Below are 5,855 nucleotides of genomic sequence, written 5' to 3' on the forward strand. Positions count from 1 at the left end.
ATACAACTGAGGCCTAGATGTTATCTCTAGGAAGGTGACCTATATCAGCTGTAAATTGCTCTACCAGTTTGTTCAGCTGTCCGTCTCAGTTTCCTGGTTCCACTTGTCCTGGCTGATTGGCCTGTCTTACAAGGGCTGTCAGAGATAGTAAGGCCAACCCCCAATGGGTTTATGGCTTAGAACTTGAAGAAGATCAGCTTGATCCAACATGGCAACTAATTTCACCTCGTGGTAACCCCATCCTCATTGTAAACTCGTTGTAATGTATTAGCATACCAAACCACACACCCCGGCCACCATGATCCAAAAGGAAAGCCCATATAAGGACACAAAATGGCCAACAGGACTCTTATGAGAAGTCTCCACCCCTCTCCCGGAAAAATCCTGAGTATTCCTCCCCCGTATTGAATTCCCTTCCCTTTGATTAAATAAACCTCAATAAAAGAATTAAATCTTACTAAAGAGGGACAGGTCTGTCTGTGGAGTAGCCACTCTCTGTCTCACTTCACTAATAAACTTTCTCTTTAAACTCTGCTGGCTTGCATTTGAATTCTTTCCTGCTCAAAGCCAAGAGCCCACAGTGGGTTGCGGACCCTCGGTCCCCGGACCCTGGAACGCCTGTATCGCTACAGCCACTGGCTGAATCTTCTGACGCGGAGCTTGTTGCCTCCTGGCCTTCGCCTTCATTGGATTTTCTCAGGCCCTGTTACCGACTTGCTCCCGGGACAGAGCTTTCCTTGCTCTTCTTTGTCGCCTCCCCCCCATGGATCAGCTCCCTCTCAGAATTTATCAGGTTGTATCACTTGCTGAGGACCCTTTTGATGATTCTACTTCCAAGGTAATCTCCCAAATGCTGCTTTGAGAGGAGACGCCACCAAAAATGGTTCAGAAGTCCCCAGGTGAATCTTTAGATATCAGAAACTTCTCAGGATTTTGCTGCCCAGCAGAATTACTTTGGGACTTCCCTAACTGAGGGCTCTGCTCCCATTCTGTGGGCTGCTCTGAGCTCAGGGGAGCTGGACCACCAGGGCACGTGGATGTAGGGCTGCTGTGAGCCAGGCAGCAGGTTAGTGGTTAAGGGTACGGAGAGCTTGGGGTCCAAAGATGACAACCACAGTCTCTGCTCTCACGCAGCACTTCCTCCACTGCCGCCAAGGCTTAGAACTTCCTCAGCTCCTCCTGACTGCGTTAGTTTCTCCTTCCTCCGCGCACCTTTACCTTCCTCTCTTTGAGCACTGACACTCATTTGTTAGTTTTGCCAGTGCCCACCAGAGCAGGGCCGGTACCCGCCTGAAGGAAGGCCACCAAACAGGCGATGGTCAGGACAGGCTCCAGAACCTGACTCCCAGAGGACAGCCAGGAAAGAGGCTCCACGGCTGGGCACACGCCAATCTGTGGCCATGGGACCTGCGGACACAGACAGGTTTTTTATTTGGGTCCTTTTCTTTTTAAAAGCAGGATATAAAAGTTACACCTAGCTCTCAAATTTTGGTTTAGCATAACAGGAGCCAGGGCCCTTGAGAAATGGCAGGTTCTAGGACTGCGGCAAGAAAATGTACAAGAAAAGCCTGGAGCACCACGTAGTGCCCAAAAGCGAGGCAGTCCTGACACATCGGCCTCCCGCACAGTGCTGGGTTGGTTTGTTGTGTCAGAGGGATCAAAGTAAACGGAAAGAGCTCCCAGTGGCTAAGGCGGGAGCAATTGGAACACATTGTGACTAGGTCTCTGTTCTCCCAGGTCCCCTGGCGATAAGAAACACACACATATCCACCTGTTTGTCTGAGAACCACGAGTTCACACCCATACCCCCAGCTCCTAAGGCAGTGTCACAGGATTTATTTTCCTCCCTTCCTGTATTCGCAGCTCACTCTCCTGACAGTGGAAAAGCTGCTCCAATGGTCCTTCATGCCTTCACCTGTGTGATCAGTCCCTGCCTGCAAACCATCCCCCAATGCTGCCCACCCCCCCACGGCCTCCTCAAACACACTTAACTCCAACTCGCCACACGGGGCTGTCTCTCCCACGCGGATCCCTTCTCCATCCCGCTGGGCCTCTGACAACCCACTCCCACCCTCACGTGTGTACACCCTCCTCACCCTGCTCGGGCTCCGAGACCTCGTACCAGGCTGCCCCTCTACGTCTTCAGTAATGGTTTGGAAATATATCTGCAAATTCTTTGATACTCCTCCTTTCAAAAAGTGGAACCCCTTGCCTGGTTGGCGTGGCTCAGCGGTTGAGCATTGGCCTGTGATCCAGGAGATCGAGGTTCGATTCCCAGTCAGGGCACATGCCTGGGGTTGTGGACTCGACCCCAGTAGGCACCATAATGAAGGCAGCCGATCAATGACTCTCTCATCATTGATGTTTCTCTCTCTCTCTCCCTTCCTCTGTCTGAAATCAATAAAGACTTTTTTTTTTTTTTTTTTTAAGTGGAACTCATTTTCTTGACTGGGGCCTGCATTTAGCAACCCACTTCTGATGAATACAATATGATGGAAATGATAACCATATGACTTTCTAGACTAGGTAGCAAAAAGCATAGCTTCTTCCTGGCTCACTATCCGGGATCACTGGCTCTCAGGGAAGCCAGCTGCCATGTTTTGAGGATGCTCAACAGTCCTGTGGTGGGGGCCATGTGTGGACAGGCCCACATGAAAAGAAGCCAACTTGTTAGTACTGACTTTCCAGGCATGGAGTGAGCCACCTTGGAAGCTGATCCCCAGCATCAGCCAACACTTCAGAAGATTTCAGCCCTCAGTCAACAAGTCTGCCAGCTGAGGCCCCAGATGTCACAGAACAGCAACAAGCCATTGTTGCTGTGCTCTGCCTGAATTCTTGACCCACAGAAACTGTGGGACAGTAAAAGATTATTGTTCTAACCTACTAAGTTTGGGGGTAACTTCTTATGCCACAAGAGATAACTAACACACGTGCGTTATCCTGCTCGGGCTGTGACACCTCACTGAGCAGCGCCTCTGGGTGCTGTCCTCCTCGCCCTCCTGGGCTCTGACACCTGTGCAAGACACACACACACACACACACACACACACACACACACCTGCTTAAGCGCCCTCCTCAGCCAGCTCAGGCGCAGACTCTCCACGCTGGACAGCCTCCTACACAAGTGCCCTCCTTGCCCAATTCAGTTGCAATACCCTGCTCTGTGCCTCCATCGTTCCTTCCCCTTCCTTGCTTTGCCCTACCTAATGCCCTCAGGATCAAATTTTTCAGGAAGCTAACGGAAAAGAAGAGAAGGGAGGAGTAAAAGTAAAGGGCAGTGGAAGAGGAACAAGAATTTGTGAACTTGTGTTTATCCATCTCTTTCCTTAAATTGTCCAGCAGAGTTCAAAGCAATGGCATCACCCATAGTCCTTGAACTTCTTATTTCCCATATGATGTTTTTTGGTGGCAGCCACTGGGTCCCCCAGAACCTTGTCTCAGTGGATACTTCATTATGGGAAACCCTAGGCAATAGTTAAGTCACTTATTTCTTCATACATGCTATGACTTGAAAGTTCCCACCCCTAAATAACTACTGTGTTAGTTATCCATTGGTGCATAACAAGCTGCTCTACAGTTTAGGGACTTAGCACAGCACACACTTATTATCTCGCGGTGTCTATAAGGCAGGAATCTAAGCACAGTTTATCTGTACCCTTTATGTCAAGTTAGCAATCAAGGTATCAGTAAAGGCTGTGGTCTCATCTGAAGGCATGACTGGTGAAGGACCCAAGTTCAAACTCACTCGTGTAGTGGTTGACAGGATTCAGTTCCTTAAGAGCTGTTGCTCAGAAATCACCCTCAGTTCCTTGTCATTTGAACCTCACCAACATGCCAGCCCTAGCCAGTTTGGCTCAGTGGTTAGAGTGTTGGCCCTCAGACTGAAGGGTCCAGGGCTCGATTCTGGCCAAGGGCATGTTCCTCGGTTGCAGGCTCAAGCCCTGGCCCCAGTTCGGGTGCATGCAGGTGGCAACCAATCAATGTGTCTCTCTCACATTGATGTTTCTCTCTCTTCCACTCTCTGAAAAGCAATGGAAAAAATATCCCATCACTTCTGTCATATTCTATTTGTTAGAAGCAAGTCACGCCCTGGCCAGTTTGGCTCAGTGGTTAGAGTGTCTGTGGGTGAGCAGACTGAAGGGTCCTGGGTTTGATTCTGCCCAAGGGTATGTACCCTGGTTGGGAGCTCAATCCCAGGCGCTGGTTGAGGCAAGAGCAGGAGGCAACCAACTGACGGTCTCTCTCACATCGATGTTTCTCTCCCTCTCTCTCTCTCTTCCGTTCTCTCTGAAAAGTAATGGAAAAAATATCCTCGGGTAAGGGTTAAAAAAAAAAAAGAAAGAAGCAAGTCACTAGGTCCGGGTTACACAGTAGCCCGAACACAGGAGGGGAAACTCTTTGGGTGCCACCTTAAAGACTGCCTACCACAACGATCTTCAGCTCTATCCAGAGAAGGTGACCAGTCTCAGAATCTCCATTTCCCTGAGACTATTGCTTGCCCCTCACACCTCATGTGAAATGCTGTTCTATTCAGGGTTCTTCATTGCAAGATTAAAAACTAATCTGGGTTAACTTAGGCAAAAATTGTCTCTATAAAATTAGGCTTAGAGTCCTAAAAAGTTCTTAATATTCTCAAAAACTACCACGAGGCATGTAGGGAACACTTTATGGTGTTTTGAATGAGCAAGTGAGAAAATTAATGTATACATGAATGAATTAGCAAATTCTCTGGTAGTAAGTGGATGCTATCTGATGGCATATTCAGCTTGGGAAACCTTTTTTTTTTTTTTTTTTTTGATATCTGTTCTTACTTAGTTGTTACTATTAAAAGGCTCATTTTTGACTGGATGCAGACTTAGAGGTAGACGCTCTCAGAGGGATGGCCTACATCTCATGGCCATCTGTCCCTGGCGTCTTTCTTTGGCCTCCTTCAGTCTCTTAGCCAGAAGTTTAGCATATTCTGCGGCCTCTTTCTTAGTTTTCTTAGCATGTTGTTTCTTCAGAGCAATACGCTGCCATTTGTGTTGCAGGACAGGTGGAGTAACAAGACGCTGAAACTCAGGCGCTCTGATCAGAGGTTCCTTGCCGCCTTTGTTCAGGGGCTTTCTCACACCATATTGGCGGACTGAAAAGCCTGTGGATTCTGCTGGCTCTTTTGGGCCCCAGGCGACGAGACACAGTAGCATCCGTGAGACCAGGAATGCCTTTCTCCCTTTTCACCGTGACCAGGTTGAGAACACTGAGACTGGCACCCACGGTGCAACCCTGAGCAGATCTGCGCTTTCTCTCTCCGTCCTCTGTGGCCTACAACAGGAACGCCCCTTCCTCAGCAGAGGCAGACACTCCACGGGGCAAGACTCCCTGCTTCATGGGGGAACCTTGCTTGTTGATCCCACCACTGATGTGAACCCCGCAACCCTTCCATTCTCCTCCCAGAGCGTCAGCAGCAACTTCTGTGGCCATACGCTTCTCATAAAAGGTACAAAGTTTTCATTCTTCATCCACTCCAGTGAGTTTCTGGCAGCAGGAAAGAGATGCTCGGCTTCATCCTGAGGCTGCCGACCACCTCTGAGGTGCCACGAAAAAGAGCCAGTTGAGGAAAACTCTTAAAAACTGGAGCTTAATACCATCAAGCTTTTAAAAAATTTTTAAATATTTTTGACTTTTAGAGAGAAGGAGGGGAGAGAGAGAAACATTGATATGAGAGCAACACGTTGATTGGCTGCCTCCTGCATGCCCCCTGCTGGGGACTGAGTCCACAAGCTGGCATGTGCCCTGATGGAATTGAACCCGTGACCTTCCGGTGCAGGGGCCGATGCCCAACCATCCGAGCCACGTAGGCCAGGGCTTCCTTT

General features: G+C 49.1%; 1 pseudogene across 1 annotated transcript; it reads right to left on the bottom strand.

The window, feature by feature from the left end:
• Positions 1 to 4,833: 4,833 nt before the first annotated feature.
• LOC308566740 (small ribosomal subunit protein eS6 pseudogene) lies at positions 4,834 to 5,484 on the bottom strand (annotated as a pseudogene). Its single transcript has one exon. The product of its transcript is annotated as a small ribosomal subunit protein eS6 pseudogene (transcript).
• Positions 5,485 to 5,855: the final 371 nt, after the last annotated feature.

This window comes from Miniopterus schreibersii, assembly GCF_964146895.1.
Source record: "Miniopterus schreibersii genome assembly, chromosome: 14".
Lineage (NCBI taxonomy): Eukaryota > Metazoa > Chordata > Mammalia > Chiroptera > Miniopteridae > Miniopterus > Miniopterus schreibersii.